General features: G+C 39.2%; 1 protein-coding gene across 1 annotated transcript in view; it reads right to left on the bottom strand.

Moving 5' to 3' along the window:
- Wdr70 (WD repeat domain 70) overlaps positions 1 to 16,768 on the bottom strand; it is a 197,604-nt gene that overhangs the window by 127,549 nt on the left and 53,287 nt on the right. The gene's annotated exons all lie outside the window — the stretch shown is intronic.

The raw sequence follows: 16,768 nt of genomic DNA on the forward strand, positions 1-16,768 counted from the left end.
TCTCCCAAAATATGTCCTTATCCTAGGTCCTGGTATCTATAAAGGGAATCTTGTTTAGAAAAACAGTATTTTCCGGCATAAATAAGAATCTCGATGGACACATCTACAATGCAATTCCTAAGGCTCAGGGAAAACCACGGCTCCAGGACAACTGTTTCTGCATAGCAAATATGACAGGAAAGCTGCACCCTAAGAAATCTCAAAAACAAGGGTGCCTAAACATGGCCTGCATAAAGGCAACACCAGCGGGTATGACAATATGAAATTTCACAAAGCCCCACTCCCAGATAAGGGCTACAGGCAATCAGTGACTGATGAGAAAGAATCAGTTTCTCTAGGGACAAGCTCCCTGGTGGGGTAAGACAAACGCATCCACATACAACCCTAAATAGACTCAAGTGAGGGCCGAGTGCATGCGGGTGCGCATGGGTGTATTGTGCACGCGTACACGTGTGTGTGTGTGTGTTTGCATCTGTCTGTCTATGTCTATATGTGAAAAAATAATAAAGAGAAAGAAGTCATGAAACTGAGAGAGAGTAGGGGACACTGGAGGAACTGAAAGGAGAAGGCAAGATGAAAACTGTGAAATATATCACTCATGTATAAAATTCTCAAAAAAATAAAACATAGAATTCAATATTCATAATTTTGGTTTTAATTTAAGAATTTAATTTAGTTAAAGAATCTCTAAATAAGCTAACAATGTGGGTCCCACACTCAGTGGTGAATGTCTTCTAAAAGACAACAGGGGACACAAGAGAAGCCTATGTGGGGGTGAAGGTTGACACTAGAAGTAATCCAGCCACAAGAAGAGAAATCACCAGAGCAAAATAAAACACGAGCCATCCCTTCGAGCAGTGAAGACCCCTTGGGAGTCCACCAACCCTTTCACAGGATCCCCTATCAGATGTCCTGCATATCAGATATTTACACGATGGTCACCACACCACAAGGAACTGTATTAAAGGGTCAAAGCATGAGGGAGGTCAAGAACCACTGCCTTAAGAGCCACTGTAGAGTATGGTCCTACTGATACCTTTACTTATGATTTCTGGCCTCAAAAATTGTGAAGGAGTTAATCATGTTTAAAACCAACCACCATATTTGTGGTAATTAATTATAGTAGCCTGTAGAAACTAGAAAATACTCTCAATTTAAGACCAAAATTATAAGTATTGAATTCTAATTAACACATTTGTTTTCTCTTTACAGTGGTATGCATTAACAATTCTAAACTGCTTTCAATGTAATGAAGAATTAATCCAGTAAAGAATTATGCGGAGGTTGATGTGAATCAGGTTTTTCACTGTTGGAGGAAATAGCTTCAAAAATGGGAAAGGCTCACAATGAACTTGGTGGTGTTTTAAACTAATCTGTAGATATGAACAGAGTCATTTGTGCTGAGTATCTGGAAACCACACACTGTAAGAAATTTAGCAAAGAGGTCCTGTATTCTAACAACGAATTTCCAGAGCTTCCTAGAGAAATGACTGATGACAGCATTGCCAACGGCATAGAGGAACCTGAAACATCTCACTTTGCCAAAAAGAGAGCACTGCAAAAATGATGAGGCAGGTGAAGCATTAAAATACAGGCAGGAGAGTTGGCTCAGAGGTTAAGAGCATTGTCTGCTCTTCCGGAGGTCCTGAGTTCAATTCCCAGCAACCACATGGTGGCTCACAACCATCTGCAATGGGGTCTGGTGCCCTCTTCTGGCCTGTAGGCATACACACAGACAGAACATTGTATGCATAATAAATAAATAAATACAAAAAAAAATACAGGCTGGAGGGGCTTCAGCCTCTGGGAAATTTACAACATCAAAACAAATAATGACAGGAAGGGGACTGCAAACCACTGCTAATTATTTCAAATCCCAGGCATTATGGTACACACAGCTAATCTCAGCACTCAGAGTAAAGCAAAGAGAATTACCAGTTCAATGCTACATGGAAGGGGGAGGGTTTCTTACTCATCTCCTTATAACATGATGTTAATTGATAAATATAAAATGATTTTTCAATCACCACATAAATAATTTTTTTCAGACAAGAATCATTAATAAATTTTAGAACTAGCAGAGGAAAACTTGAAACTGATGTTGATATTTACAGGACCACAAACTCTGCAGATTACCCAGCAACTACAAAGATGAAAAAGGTTGTTATAGGAAAGACTGATACATACTGCATTAAACAAGTGACCAAAGTTCACACCATTAATAAGTACAAACAGACATTATGTACTTCCGTGATGAGACAAGGACACAGTATTATTTTGGTTATAATCTTAATACAAACCCTGACACTAGGCTGGGACTCAAATCAGTGCCTTGCTCAGCCCTCATCAGAGAAGCATCTTCTTGCAGTGTTAGAAGCCAATTTCCTCCTAAAATCATTGCAGGAACCATCACCCTGGGGAGTCTGCAGAGAACCCCACACCCATAATTATGTTAGGAATTGTTCTATTGACAGAGCCTACCCCACACCCAAATTGGCTGTTAATGGAGAGCTATCTGTTAGCGGAACCCACCCCACATTCCAAACTATCTAGGGAACTAGGTGTGTCAACTTGTGACTTCTTGGCCTAAACTATCTAGGGAACTAGGTGTGTCAACTTGTGACTTCTTGGCCCAAACTATCTAGGGAACTAGGTGTGGCAACTCGGGACTTCTTGGCCTACAGTGACCTGACAGAAGATAACCTCCTGCCTACGTGACCAACACGGACCAAGCTACCTACTCTTTATCTGATTTTAACAAAAATCACTCAAGAGATCATAGGGAGTGGTTGACAGATAAAAGAAAAAAGCAGAATGAGTACAGAATGCAAAACTTATAATAAAGTGGTCAGACTCTGGGGTGATGTTTACCTTCTGCATTCAATCCTAGGCTCTGGAGTCACCACAACTGACAAGAGTAAGCCAGCAAGGAAAGGCATGGCCTTCCTGGCTTGGACAAGGCTGCTGTGTCTAGGTTGGAGGCTAGGGGTGAGGTAGGGAGAGATAACCATCTGTATGGCAAATGTCTAGTAATCTGAACCAGAACTTCTCTTTCTTTTCCTTATCCAAACATTTTTATTCTTCCAAAAAGACACCTAATTTGCATCTACAATTATTTTTAAGACTTACAGCAAGTCACCAGAAAAGACAGGCAAGGCATTGGTTAAACGCTGCTGGGTGAGTTAACCAATGTAGTAGGCAGGACCTCCAGGAAGGCCCAGAAGCACCTGAGGCATTGCTGGTACATGAGCTTGAAGCTGGAATCAATTGGGTTATCAACGATGAATTGTTTCTGTGGATCCTAGCTCCAAAGTAGCTCAATTTTATCTTTGCAGTTTTTAACTTGATTACTTTTTATAGCCAATTTTCTCAGATTGCCTTCATCTATACACAGTATATAATCAAATGTGACACAGTCTTCTCTATGCTATGCTAGTGCCATAATTTCTTAGGCAGCCGACAGTTCTTGGTTCTGGGGCTCAGCCTACATCATTTAGAAATAGCCCTGCTATCAGTGGCCCAATTATCTGAAACATTTTTTACCAGTTTTCCTTGGAGGCATTAGCAGCAATAATAACTGAACCTAAGACAATACCCTCCCCCTCACCCCTCACTCTTCTGTATGCTAGTTAGGAACTCTATCATTGAGCTCTATCTTCTCTCTCTCCTCCCTCTCTCTCTCTCTCTCTCTCTCTCTCTCTCTCTCTCTCTCTCTCTCTCTCTCTCTGCATGTGTGTATCATTTTATGTGAAAGATTTAAGCATCTGTGAAATTTGATTATCCAGTTGGAAAGCAGAAGTAGGTCCAATGCCCCATAAATAAAATGGGAGTATACTGTGAGAGTGTAAATGAACAGAATATAACCTTTAGCCATCATTTGCCAAAGGGAAAAAACTATACAAAGACATATAACAAAATTCAGCAGGTGGGAGCTGGAGAGATGGCTCAGTGATTAGGAGTGCCCATCACTCTTTCATTTGGATTTGGGCCCAAGCATCTATATGGGGGTTCACAAGTATCCATAACTCCAGTTCCAGGGAATGTGAGGCCCTAGACACATATGTAGTACACATAACTACATGTGGGCAAAACACTCATACACATAAAATAAAATATATAAATCTAAAAAGGAAACTTAGAACCATCAAGTTAAGAATAGAAATTGAAAAATATCCAAAGAATTCCAAAGAAATTTAAAAGAGAAAAAGGCATTTGAGTAATGGCTCAGTTGGGGAAGTGGGTAGCTTGCAAGCACAGGAACCTAGGCCTGGTCCTCAGAACACAAAAAACACAGGCATGCGGAGAGGTCTCAGAAGTCCCCAGATGAACACAGGCTTCGCCATTGCTCTTAGTTTCCCAACAGAAATAGATGGTAAGAGATTGTCACTGAAGAGACCACACACTTTGGTGTAGGATACAACAATGCAGGAAAGACTGAGCTGGAAGCTCCCTTCCTGCTGGCTAGGATGCCCAGTGCCAGAAATGGCTGTGGAGAAAACTCTAGTCTGACCTAACCTGAGCTCTGAGAAAACTTGTCTCAAAAAGTAAGATGGAGAAGCAACTGATGAGGATATTCATGTTGTCAAACTTCTGGACTCCACACATGCTTGTATGGGAATGTGTGTGCTCCTGTTCTACACACACACACACACACACACACACACACACACACACACGAATGACAAAGAGATTTCAATATCATTGGTCATTAAAAACTTTTTTTTGAAATAAAAATAAAATCCATTAAACATCTACTGTGATGGCTAAAATCAGAAGATCAGCATCTCTAACTGCTAGAGGCTACAAAATAAAAAACAGGTTCATCCAAAGTCTACACACAAATGTTCACATAACTGTGTTGTCAGAACAGTCAATGATGCGCTCGTAGGGTAAGGAGAGAAGTCAGGGTCAAGGAGAACTCAGAGGCCTTTTGCTTCATCAGCTATTGAATGGTGATACCACTGCCGAGGTAATAAAAACCACCACAGAAACATAAATTTATGAGGAAAAGGCACAGTTTCCTTTTTCCTGTTATGCTGGGGGCTGTCATACATCCACTGAGTCTGTCAGTCAGCGAGTAAGAGAAGACACAGTAAGAACTGTGCATCTCTAAGACGTCGGGGTCAACAGGGTCTTAAAGCTGTCTGACCAGATGAGAGCAGTCAGAAAGCAAGTAGAAATACTAGACAGGGCTCAGCAATAAGCCTGGGACACTGCAAGATTTAGAGGTTAAAATGGAAAAGAATGAAAAGGAACACTCAATGAAGCAGGAAGAAATCCAAATCGGTACACTGCTAGTCAAGAAAAGATGGTTTTTGGAGGCAAAAACATAATAATCAGACTTACAGTTCTTACAGTACTGGGTAAGATAAAACAGGTGGCAGGAATACATAAGTGATTTAAGCACAACTAAGGGAATGAAAAATAATAAGAGATAAGTTCATTCAAATATATAGGCTCACTAGGTATCTAATTAATCTTTATAAAGTGGAAATCATCTGCCAATTATTTAAGGAGATAAAAGAATTTTTCAATGACTTGTAGTTAGATGGTATCTGATCTAATTTGGTCCCATTAAATATCTAAGTTTGGGCCAGGAACAGCTTTCAAATTACGATAAAAGAAAAACCCTAACAACTTAAGATGGACTCAGCCTTTAAAAACTCAGAAACTGAATTGTCTTGACTTTCCCAGTCTGGCACACTGCTCTACATCCCGTTCTTCTGCTGTTCAGACAAGTCCACTGGGTTCATGCATGTCCAGTCTATCGCCCCCAGCCCACATGGACCCCATGAGAGCTATGAATGTGGCTCAACATAAAGCCATATACCTATCTAAAACACTATGAGGTAGGTTTTGCAATCTATTTTTGTAGCTCAATTTGCAGATCTGAGAGTGAACTCTGAACACAACTTTGCATCAAAAGATTGAACTGGCCTGACCCAAACAAAGAGCTGCCTGATGTCACAATCTGAGGCACAGCTGGTTCCCTGCCCAGTGAGCTCCACCCCAATACTCCCAAACTCAGAGATTCTATAGACAGCTCCTACTTAACCATCTAAACACTTAAACTGCCTTTTCTTATTCAAACAGCAACCCAACAGCTTACCCAATCCATTCAGATATTCAAAGCAGACACCTCAAAAAATTGATAATTTACTGATAATTGTTGATTAGAATTAAAATGTCATCTTAGAATAATAAAAAAAAAAACCAAGAAAAAATGGCCTCCAGAAGATGTTAAAACAAGAAGGAAGGAACACCTTAGCTGTTGAGTAGTCAGGACAAGAACACAAATAAATAGAAAGCTCCAAAGACTGAATGTTATTTCTTGTTTGTAAAGACAGAAACATGACAAAGGCAAGGGGAATGTTAAGTGCTCCTGTGTTCAAACAGAGACCAAAATTAGTCATAACAAAATGAAGTTCAACTAAGGATTCTTAACTGGATCTAAACAGATTCAGTACCACAGCAAACATTAGGGGAAGAATTCTAAAGTGACACCTAAGAACCATTAATGACTAAAACACCTTTTCATCAAATTAATTAGCTTTTGTCTTTCCCTCTTCATCTAAGCAATGGGTCTTGAGGGAGGCAAGAATATTCCTTTACTGGGCTTTAACAACAAGTTGCACAGAAGAATTAAGAAACTTCCTGTCTTATCATGTTCTGCTTTGCAGAGAGAACGCTACATATCCATGACAATGCTGCATTTTGTATCACCTACACTTACATCTACACACACACACACACACACACACACACACACACACACACACACACACAGAGCTGATCTATACTAATCTAGCCACTCTTGTGGCTGCTCCAAAGATAACAACCATAAAGCAACACCCTGCAGAAGTACTATTTGCTGTCAGAAAATAATAAGGATCCACAAAATAAAAGTGTCCCTGTCACTGGCATGGTTAGCTAACAGCTCGCTCCTGGGAAGAGACAAAATGCAGCAAGGAAGATGGACTGGAGGTACCCTGAAGTTCTTTATTTTTCAAGATTCAAAAGATTTGGAAAAATCAGCACAGAACAAAAAGATCCTTAATAACCTTTCTCGGAATATATGAATAGTCAGAATCTATATGAAATGGAAGCAACAACTCTAATTTTATACAGTATGGATGGTTTATAGAATCTAAAGCCCCATGCCTCCCACCCACAGATACACTACAACACTACACTATTGATCCCCACTGACATCAGCTCTCACTACCCTGAAGTTCTCAGTCTTAGTAATCACCACAGATGAAATCTGTTGAGTGTGTTCAGAGCTTTAATTTGGGAGTTGGAATACTTTTTCTCTAAAGAATCACAATAAGTATTCTAAGCTTTAGAGCCCACCTTCTCTGAACAACGTCTCAATTTTACCATTGGAATCCAAAAGGAACTACAAATAATAAACTAACAAGGGTGTCTTCCAATAAAACTTAGAGTTACAAAGACAGGATGGAGGCTACATTTGGCACACAGGTCATCCCTTACAAACTCAACCCTTGTAATCAATCACACTCAGTCAGTTCTTTCCATGAATCAAATACTCTAAAGTCCATGACCTTCAAACATCTGAGAGACATAAACACCCATCTGAATGCATCACAGAGTACACATTCATTCTTCCTTGGCTTACACCACTCCAGTAACCTAAGATACTCCAGCAACACTAATGATGGCTTATTCTGTAGTAGCCACAAATGGCACCTCTTCTGAAACCATAAACTCCTAATATTTATTGATTTGACAAGTAAGTGATAAGTTCTATATAGTCCAGTTATTATCCACGTAATAGTCTTTCAATTTTTTAACTTTTCTATTTTCTACATCCTAAACATCAATGTAATCTTGAGTGTTCTCTTTTGTTGTGCCTACAATAAAAAAAACTTCATTCTAGAACAATTTCCCCTACCCCTGAGTCAGAATATTTTATTCAAAACCCAGAAACATAAATAAAACTCAAGAATATTATATGAGGAAAACAAACAGAAATAATGTGGAAAGGATGTATGTGAAGGTCAGAAGTCAGTATCAAGTGTCATTCTTAATTGCTTTCCAGCTTATTTCTTAAGACAAGGTCTCACTGAACCTGAAAGTCACCGATTCAGCTAGCATGGCTAGTCAGTGAGCTCCAGGAATCAGTCTGGTCTGTCTCCCAAGCACTGAGATCAGAAGTGTGGCTATGGCTGGCTTTAATATGGGTGCTTGGGATCTGAACTCATGTCCTCATGATTGCCAGCAAGTACTTTACCCAAGCCCTGCAATTCTGAGTCCTTATGATCCTACTGAAAGCCCACCCTGATAAATTCCAACACAAATCGAGAAAATTGCTCTGCCAGAAGTAGATGGTGGCACTTGCCATTTCCAATCTGAGGCTAATGCTATGTGTAAGTTTATTTTCAGATGAACCTATTTCTAACCTTCTCATTACTAATATAAAAATATTCTCTCCTCACCTTTAGTGCTAATCTTTTCTTTTAGGCTTAATCACAATCAGCCCAGATCCAAAATAAATCACACAGAACTATATTATTTGCAATACTGTTTGGCCTATTAGTTCACGCTTCTTATTGGCTAGCTCCTATATCTTAAATTAATCCATTTCTATTGACCTATGTATCGTCACATGGTTGTGGCCTACTGGTAAGGTTTCACCCAGCGTCTGTCTCCTGCAGTGGCTATTGTGACTTCTTTCTCCCAGCATTCAGTTTAGTTTTCCCTTAGCTCTATTCTGCCCTGCCACAGGTCAAAGCAGTTTCTTTATTAATTAACCAATAAAAGCAACACATATACAAAAGGACTTCCTACAGCAAAGACCTTGCTCACTACTCAATGTTTAGGGTTTTTGTTGTGTTTTTGTTGTTGTTGTTTTGTTGCAGAATTGTATTAGTTTTCAATTGCTGTGTAACATATGCCACAAATTTAGGGGCTTATTAGACCCCTCATTTATTACTTTGTATTTCACCATGTGGCTGGACTCTCTTCAGTGTTTCACAGATTGAAGTAAGGATTCCAAGAGGATTACATTCCTTTCTTGGAGCTATGAAGAAGAATCTGCTTCCAAGCACATTCAAGTGTTGGCAGAACAGAAGTCCTTGTGGTTAAAAAAGTCAGATTCTCCCTCCTTTGCTGTTTATATACTGGGAGAGAGGAGTACTACTCTTAGCTACTAGAATACATGTCCATTCCTTGCTGTGTACCCCCAAGGCCAGGAAAGAAAAACCTTTCTCATATTGAAAGCTACTCTAACAAATGTTTAGAAAACAATCTTATCCATACTTTCTGTTGAAAAAGTCGCGAATCAATATCTTGAAACTTCCAGATGTTGCCTGATGTCACTGCAACTATCATCAAGGAGTTCACTGTATGGCTGAGACTCAAAACTTCTGGTCTTCTAGGGGTCCACAGCCACACCTTTGCTGTTTTTTTCCCCACACACACACTTTTGGAAGTGATTTCTTAGAATCCTTTCCATCTAGATGTACTAAATATTAAATTACCCAGTCTAGTCTTTTAGCAAGGCTTTCCTTAATTTATCTTTCTCTTGAGATTTCATGTAAGCAACAGAAAGAAAAAAGCACCAACCACTTCCATTTTGCAAAGAAACACCTTCAGTCATGGACCAACATTTCACATCAAATCCACCCCAAACATGGAATCTTTTTGCCAGGAATCTCAATGTACACCTGTCTGTCTGTCTATTTTGAAAAGCAGTCTTGCTATGTAGCCTAGGCAAGCCAAACTCACAATCCTGCCATCTCAGCCTTTCACCACCACACCAGGCTTCAGAAATCAATTTTAAGTGTCCTTCTGGGTAGGCTAAATCCAAAAACCATAGTCTTTCTTTCCTAGAGTCCTGTACCATATAACTTAATATATATATAATAACTTAATCTGAATAATCATCCTTTTACACTCAATAGTTCCTATCTACAATCAAGACAAATGAAGATTCCTGAAAACTCTCCCTACAACAAAAGCTACAGATGCAGCAATTGCAAAATTATGTTCTGTGAATAATAGCACTGAACAGATGCACATATACTTATGATGTTGGGAGACAAACTTCATGCTGCTAGAAAAATAAATTATAAATTATTGAACTAAGAAAGACTGTGAAATTTGATTAGAATCATATCCATCCATATGAATTTATAGTTTTTAAATATATTTTATTTTGTTTGTCTCCCTCCTTGGTCTGTCTTCTGAATATAAAAGAAATGACAATCCAGTGATAATGAATACATATAGTACCCAGATCTTGATTTCTGAAAGGGATTCCTCATCAAAAGCAGCCATGGGGGTTAGGGAGAACACTGGAGGGATGGCTCAACAGTTACAAGTACTTCTGTAACCACATGACAGCTCACATGCAGATCTGATGCCCTTTTTTCGGCCCCTGTGGGCACAGGGCACACACATAGTGCACAGACAAACATACAAGCAATAAAACTTAATTAAAATAAATCGATAAATAAAAGTAGTCATGGATACTGGGCTGGTGGTACACACCTTTAACCCCAGTACTTGGTGGGGAAAGGCAGGTGGATCTCTATGAGTTTGAGACCAGCCTGGTCTATATAGGGAGCTTCCAAAACAGCCAGGGCTACATAGTGAGACGCTAGCTCTCTAAAAATAAATAAACAAACAAACAAACAGCAGCCTTAGGATGGGTCCCCAAAGAAATCGAGAATAGCAGAAGAGGAAAAGTACGAAATGAGACCGGGACACTCTGTTGTACCAGAAACTAAGAAAGTAGCTCCTAGTCCCCAGAATGACACAGGTGCATCAAAAGTAAGAATCTAACAATAAGGAATTTCTATTATATTAGATAAAAAGCTTTGGTACACAAAATGAAAAGAACTGTAACATACATCAAATGACTGTGTCTAATTTTTAAGAGTTTTGACAGGTGAGAGTGGTACAAACCTTTGACCCCAGCACTCCAGAGGCAGAGGCGAGCAAATCTCTGAGTTCAAAGCCAGCATGGCCTACACAGAGAAATGCTATCTCAAAAACACAATTTTAAAAGCAAAAAAAAAAAACAAAAAAAACAAAAAACAAAAAACACAGAGTTTTATGTATAACTAAAGCCATAGTTGGGGATAGTGCCTCCGCTTGAGGCAGAATGCTTGCCTAGCACGTGCAAGGTCCACATTCGATCCCCAGCATCACAAAAAGGAAAAAAACATTAATTTAATCTACTTAAGGAAGTAAAAATATAGCTAGAATTTACAGTTAATTTAATGGCTATTAAGATTTTATATCTTATGGAAAAGAACTTACTACCAAAAAGACATGACTAATGTATTTGTTCTCCAAGTAGTAAGGGTAATTATTTGAAATGGCTGGATATCAAGGATGACTGTCTGTGTGTTAAAAACCCCTTCAATAGCTCAGTTAGTAGAGCAGAGAACTGTAGGAAAAAAATCAAAATAACAAAAATAAAAACAAATACAGCTTTTAAGACATTCCTCCTCTAAAGTTCTTTTGTCTCTTCTACTCTCCACAATGGAAGTCCACTTGTGAATGGAAAATCTCCCCCTAAAATGTTCTAAGACCTTAGGATTCCTGAACCAGTCCTCTTCAGTTTAGTTATAGAATTAAAATGTAAATGGCATAGCATTGCTTTTCTGTTCAAAGGGATTGAAGGCAATGATGGAAAAAAAGAGACCCTGGATGAATTCATAAAAGAAAATTAATTATGAGATTATATGACTATTACAGTAAGTATTCACTTATTAAAGACCTACTAAAACACCTTTGAATTTAACTTCATAAAAAGTTTATTGGTTAAGAAGTTCTGATTTATTGAATTATATTGGTTTAACAGTCACACATTTCTAGGCTCTATGCCAAGAAGTCCCATATGAACCCAAAGACAACGTGTTCTGAAAAGTTGAAAATATTCCGTGACTGTGAGAAATTTGCCTGAATTCTGGCTTCGGATGAACGTATTCCATCATTCTGTGACCGCAGTAGTTAGAAGAGCACTCCTGAGAGACAGCAGCAGCAATTCTAAGGTGGGTCCTGGTTACTGCTGCCCTACTTTCTAACTACCTAAACCTGCAGAAGTAATGTCCCATTTTCCTAGGTAAACATCAAATGTATCTCAAAACTCAACAACCTGATTGTTTCCAAGACAGGGTCTCTCTCTGTAGTCTAGCAGGCCCAAACTCATCTTCCTATGGGTGCTGAGCTTGATTTTCAGGAAGTATCTCATGGGGAAATTCAACACATGACAGACATGAGCCCCTACCCCCACCCTGAACCCCTCGTTATGGGCTTCTATCCTGCAGGCATGACATGGTTGCTACCCTCTTGAAATCAGAGTTACCCACATACAACCTCACAAGATTGGGCCCAGTAACATTCTCTCACGGAGGGGAGTAAGGAAGGGCTCCTGGGGCAGCACACTCACTAAATGAAGCCCCTACCATTCCTGAGGACTTGTGAATGGTTCACAGTTTCTGGGCAGGGGGAGCTTTTCTCTGATTGGTTAGCCTCTGGTAAACTGCCCTCTGGTAAATCCTATAACCTCTCACCTAGGTCCCAATAAAACCCACCTGTTCACCAAGCTAGATTTGAGTGGAATCTTTTCTTTGGTCTGTCCTTGGTGTCCTATCTGTAGAAGGAGTCAATGATTCACATCCTCCCAGGTTACGTTCATATAACACTTCTATGCAATCTACTTCAGCCCCTGCAGTACCTGCACATAACTTCTAAAACTGCAGAACACATAAAACATGACTCCAAGACTTAAGTGAGATAAACGTTCTGGCATCAGAAGTGCTTTCCAGACTGCTGAGACAAAACAGGTATTAAAACTAAAATTTTAACAGTAGCTTTATTTGAGTAGAATAATAAATACTTTGGAGCTTTTTCCCATTTTTCTATAGTCAATAGGAATTACTATTTGACAGACATTGGAGCTCTATTCATAAAGGTACAAACGCAATTACGGTCCCTCTCTAAAGCATTGCTAGAGTAGTTCCTGGGGGAAAGTAATTATGCATCCTTATATGTATTGTTTGTTTGCTTAAGATATAGGCTCCCTATGTAGCCCCCACTGGCCTGAAAAACACTATGTAGAGCAGGCTGTGCTCAAACTTGTTGTACTGCTTCTAGGTTTAGTTTCCCACGTGCTGGAATTACAGCCATAAGGTATGCTGAAAGTAGTTTTAAAGTACATATATATAGATATAGATATGTAATTTATATGTGAATAAGCACATAAAATGATATAAAGAATCGCAAAAATAAAAAGGCTGTGTATGGTGGTTCATGCCTATAATTCCACCTCCCAGGAGGCTGAGAATGAAGGATTGCTATGACTTTGAGGCCTGTGGGAACTACAGAGTGAGACCCTGTCTCAAAAGACAAACAAATATAGTCTTTGAGATGGCTCAGCAGATAAGAGTGTCTACTGACATGCCTAATGCTGTGAGATTGATCCCCATACATGGAAAAGAACCAATTCCCAAAATTTGCCCTTTGACCTCTACACATATGCAGTGGTACCACTGTGCCCACTGACCTCATATTCTCTCTCTCTCTCTCTCTCTCTCTCTCTCTCTCTCTCTCTCTCTCATACACACACACACACACACACACACACAAATAATTAAAATACAATAAAAACTAAAAAAAGGGGGGGACTTTAAGAAAATAAAAATCTGACCAATTCCCTCCCTAAAAAGCTTATCCCTGGAAAAACTCCACCCCTAAGAAGTCCTATATAAGTCCATCTGCCTGTTCACTTGGCAGCTGTCCTTCTCTGCCCTGGCAGAGGCTCCCCTTAATTCCTCCTTCCCAAATAAATCTCTTGAAAGAGTTTTGGGCGAAGACCTTCTTTCGCCACCGTGAGCAAAATCTCTGCTGAGAAGTTCTCTTGGAGGAGTAGAGCAGAAAGAACTGACACTGACTCCTCTGCTGGAAACCTCCCTTAGGGGAGCAGAGCAGAAGTTTCCCAGGAGCCTGAGCAGACTGCTACATTTCTGCAGAGGTTTCCCCTTAGCAGAGTGAAACAGAAGAAGTAACAACTTGGGGGGGAGCTGAGAAGAAATGGATCCCTCTGCTGGAAAACTCCCTTGGGAACAGAGCAGAGCTCAGCTATAAAGGCTCTCTCCAGGAGGAGCAGGATTGCCACAGGGACAATCAGGGAGCCTGTATAGGTCTGGCATAGGCCCTCTGCATATATGTCATGGTTGTTTAGTTTAGTATTCGTATTAGCTGCACCCACAAAAACACAGGCAACAGATAATCTCACACCAGCAAATCCCAAAGAAGAGAAACACACACACTACCAACAACAACAAAGAAACAAAAAATAACAGGAATTAAAAATCCCTGGTCATTAATATCCCTTACTATCAATGGCCTATAAAATGACACTGGCTAACAAAACGGCTACTAAAACAGGACCCGTCCTGCTGCATACAAACAACACATCTCAACTTTAACAACAGACATTACCTCAGAGTAAAAGGTTGGGAAAAGACTTTCCAATCAAACAGATCTAAGAAACAAGCTGGTGTAGACATCCTAATAGCTAACAAAATAGACTTCAAACTAAAATTAATCAAGAGATGAAGAAGGCCATTTCATATTCAACACAGGAAAAATTCATCAAGATAAAGTCTCAATTCTGAACATTTGTGCCCCAAACTCAAAGGTACCCCCATTTGTAAAGGAAACATTACTAAAGCTTAAATCATACATCAAACCCCACACATTAATAGTAGGAGACATCAACACTCCACTCTCACCAATGACAGGTCTGTCAGACAGAAAGAAAACTAACAGAGAAATAAAAGAACTAAAAATGTTATGACTCAAATGAGCTTAACAGACATCTACAGAACATTCCACCCAACACACACACAAAAAAAAATACCTTCTTCTCAGAACCTCAAGGGACTCCTAACAGGGGGAGCAGGGGCTATCTCTAACTCTTTTGCCTGCTTCTGAGACAATTTTCCTTCTACTGTGTTTCCTCGCCCAGCCTTAATATGAGAGGCAGTGCCTAGTCTTATTGGAACTAGATATGCCATGTTTGGCTGATTTCCCTGGAAGGCCTACCCGTTTTTGAAGGGAAAGGAGCTGGGTAGATTGGTAGATCTTGGGGGAGAGTGGGAAGGTACAGGGATGGACTAAAGAGGAGAAGAGAGTGGAGAAACTGTGGTCAGGTTGCAATATATAAGAAAGAATAAATTTAAGGAAAAAAAGATAAGATTGGTAAGGTAGGGTAAGTTATAGTACACAGCTACAGTGTACAGTCATATTTTAATATATATTATCAAATTAGTAAACATTTTGGTGTCCTGTATTCTTGACAGAATTTTGTTGTTTAGGCTGTCTATCATAAGCACAATTTAAAAAAAAAAAACATAGGGCTAAGGAGATAGCTCAGTCAATAATGTACAGGTCATGCAGGTCCAGAATCCCATTTAACCACATTTCTTTTCTGCCACCAACCCCAATAAGGTGATGATTCTTTTATATTTTTATTATAATTTTTATAATATTTTACATATATATGTAAATATAATATCTTTTTATATATTTTAAATTATATTTTACATACACATATATTCGTATGTGTGCTCATATGGGTACATGTATGCCATAGTGAACATGCATAGATCAAAGGACAATGTTTAGGAGTTGCTTCTCTCCTTCCACCATATGAGTCCCAGAGACCAAAACCAGGCTGTCAGGCTTGGCAGTAGCACATTTACCTGCTGTGGTGATCTAAATAAAAATGGCCCCCATAGACCCAAGGGGAGTTGTGGCCTTGTTGGAGTGGGTGTAGATTTGTTAGAGGAAGTGTGTCACTGGGGTTGGGCTTTGAGGACTTAGATGCTCAAGCCAAGCCCAGTGTCTCACACTCTTCCTGCTGCCTGCCCATCCAGAAGTAGAACTCTAAGCCATCCCCAATTAATGTTTTCATTTATAAGAGCTGCCCTGGTCGTGGTGTCTAGGCCACCAGGATGTCACAGCAATAGTCTCTTCAGTGACTACAACAACTGTTGAGCCATCTCTTTGCAGGGCAATGATTTCAGACGGGAAAGTAAGAAACACTAGATAAATCCATTTTTAAAAAGAATGCTCAAGTTACTGCAATTTAAGTATAAAATTATTTTTAAATTTTATTAAAATGTTTGGATGTTTGGATCACCTACTACATATTCAGGATTCAATACCAATCTATCAATAAACAAAAGACTGAAACTCTGCACAATAAAAAGGCATTTCTCCAGGTTCAACATGGGGTAATTTGAAAAATGTCAATTGAATCTAATAATTCACCTAAAGCAAATAAGTATATTATAAGCAATTTTCCTCATTTAACTAGCATATAAATGGGCTCCTGAAAGTCTCTGATCATACTTTCAATCAATCATTTGATATGTATCTGTGTTTAAGAAGTTTGTTTAATTTATTAACATGAACATTAAATTCACAGAAAATGGCAATTTAGCCTGTACCTAAATGTAACTTGACTAACATATACATTGTCTTTATAAAATCTACCATAGATTGTGCTGAGGAACACTGGATAGTACCATAGTCCTTTTAACACTATGTTAAAACAGCAAAATCATCAACTAAAAGGAAGAAAAGAGCATGATGGGGGGAGAATATTTAAAACCCTAATTACAACCTAAGTCTTTTCTTTTTAAATATTCATTCATTTATTTATTATGTATACAATATTCTGTCTGTGTGTATGCCTGCAGGACAGAAGAGGGCACCAGACCCC

Source organism: Microtus ochrogaster, chromosome 19 (assembly GCF_000317375.1).
Source record: "Microtus ochrogaster isolate Prairie Vole_2 chromosome 19, MicOch1.0, whole genome shotgun sequence".
Classification (NCBI taxonomy): Eukaryota; Metazoa; Chordata; class Mammalia; order Rodentia; family Cricetidae; genus Microtus; species Microtus ochrogaster.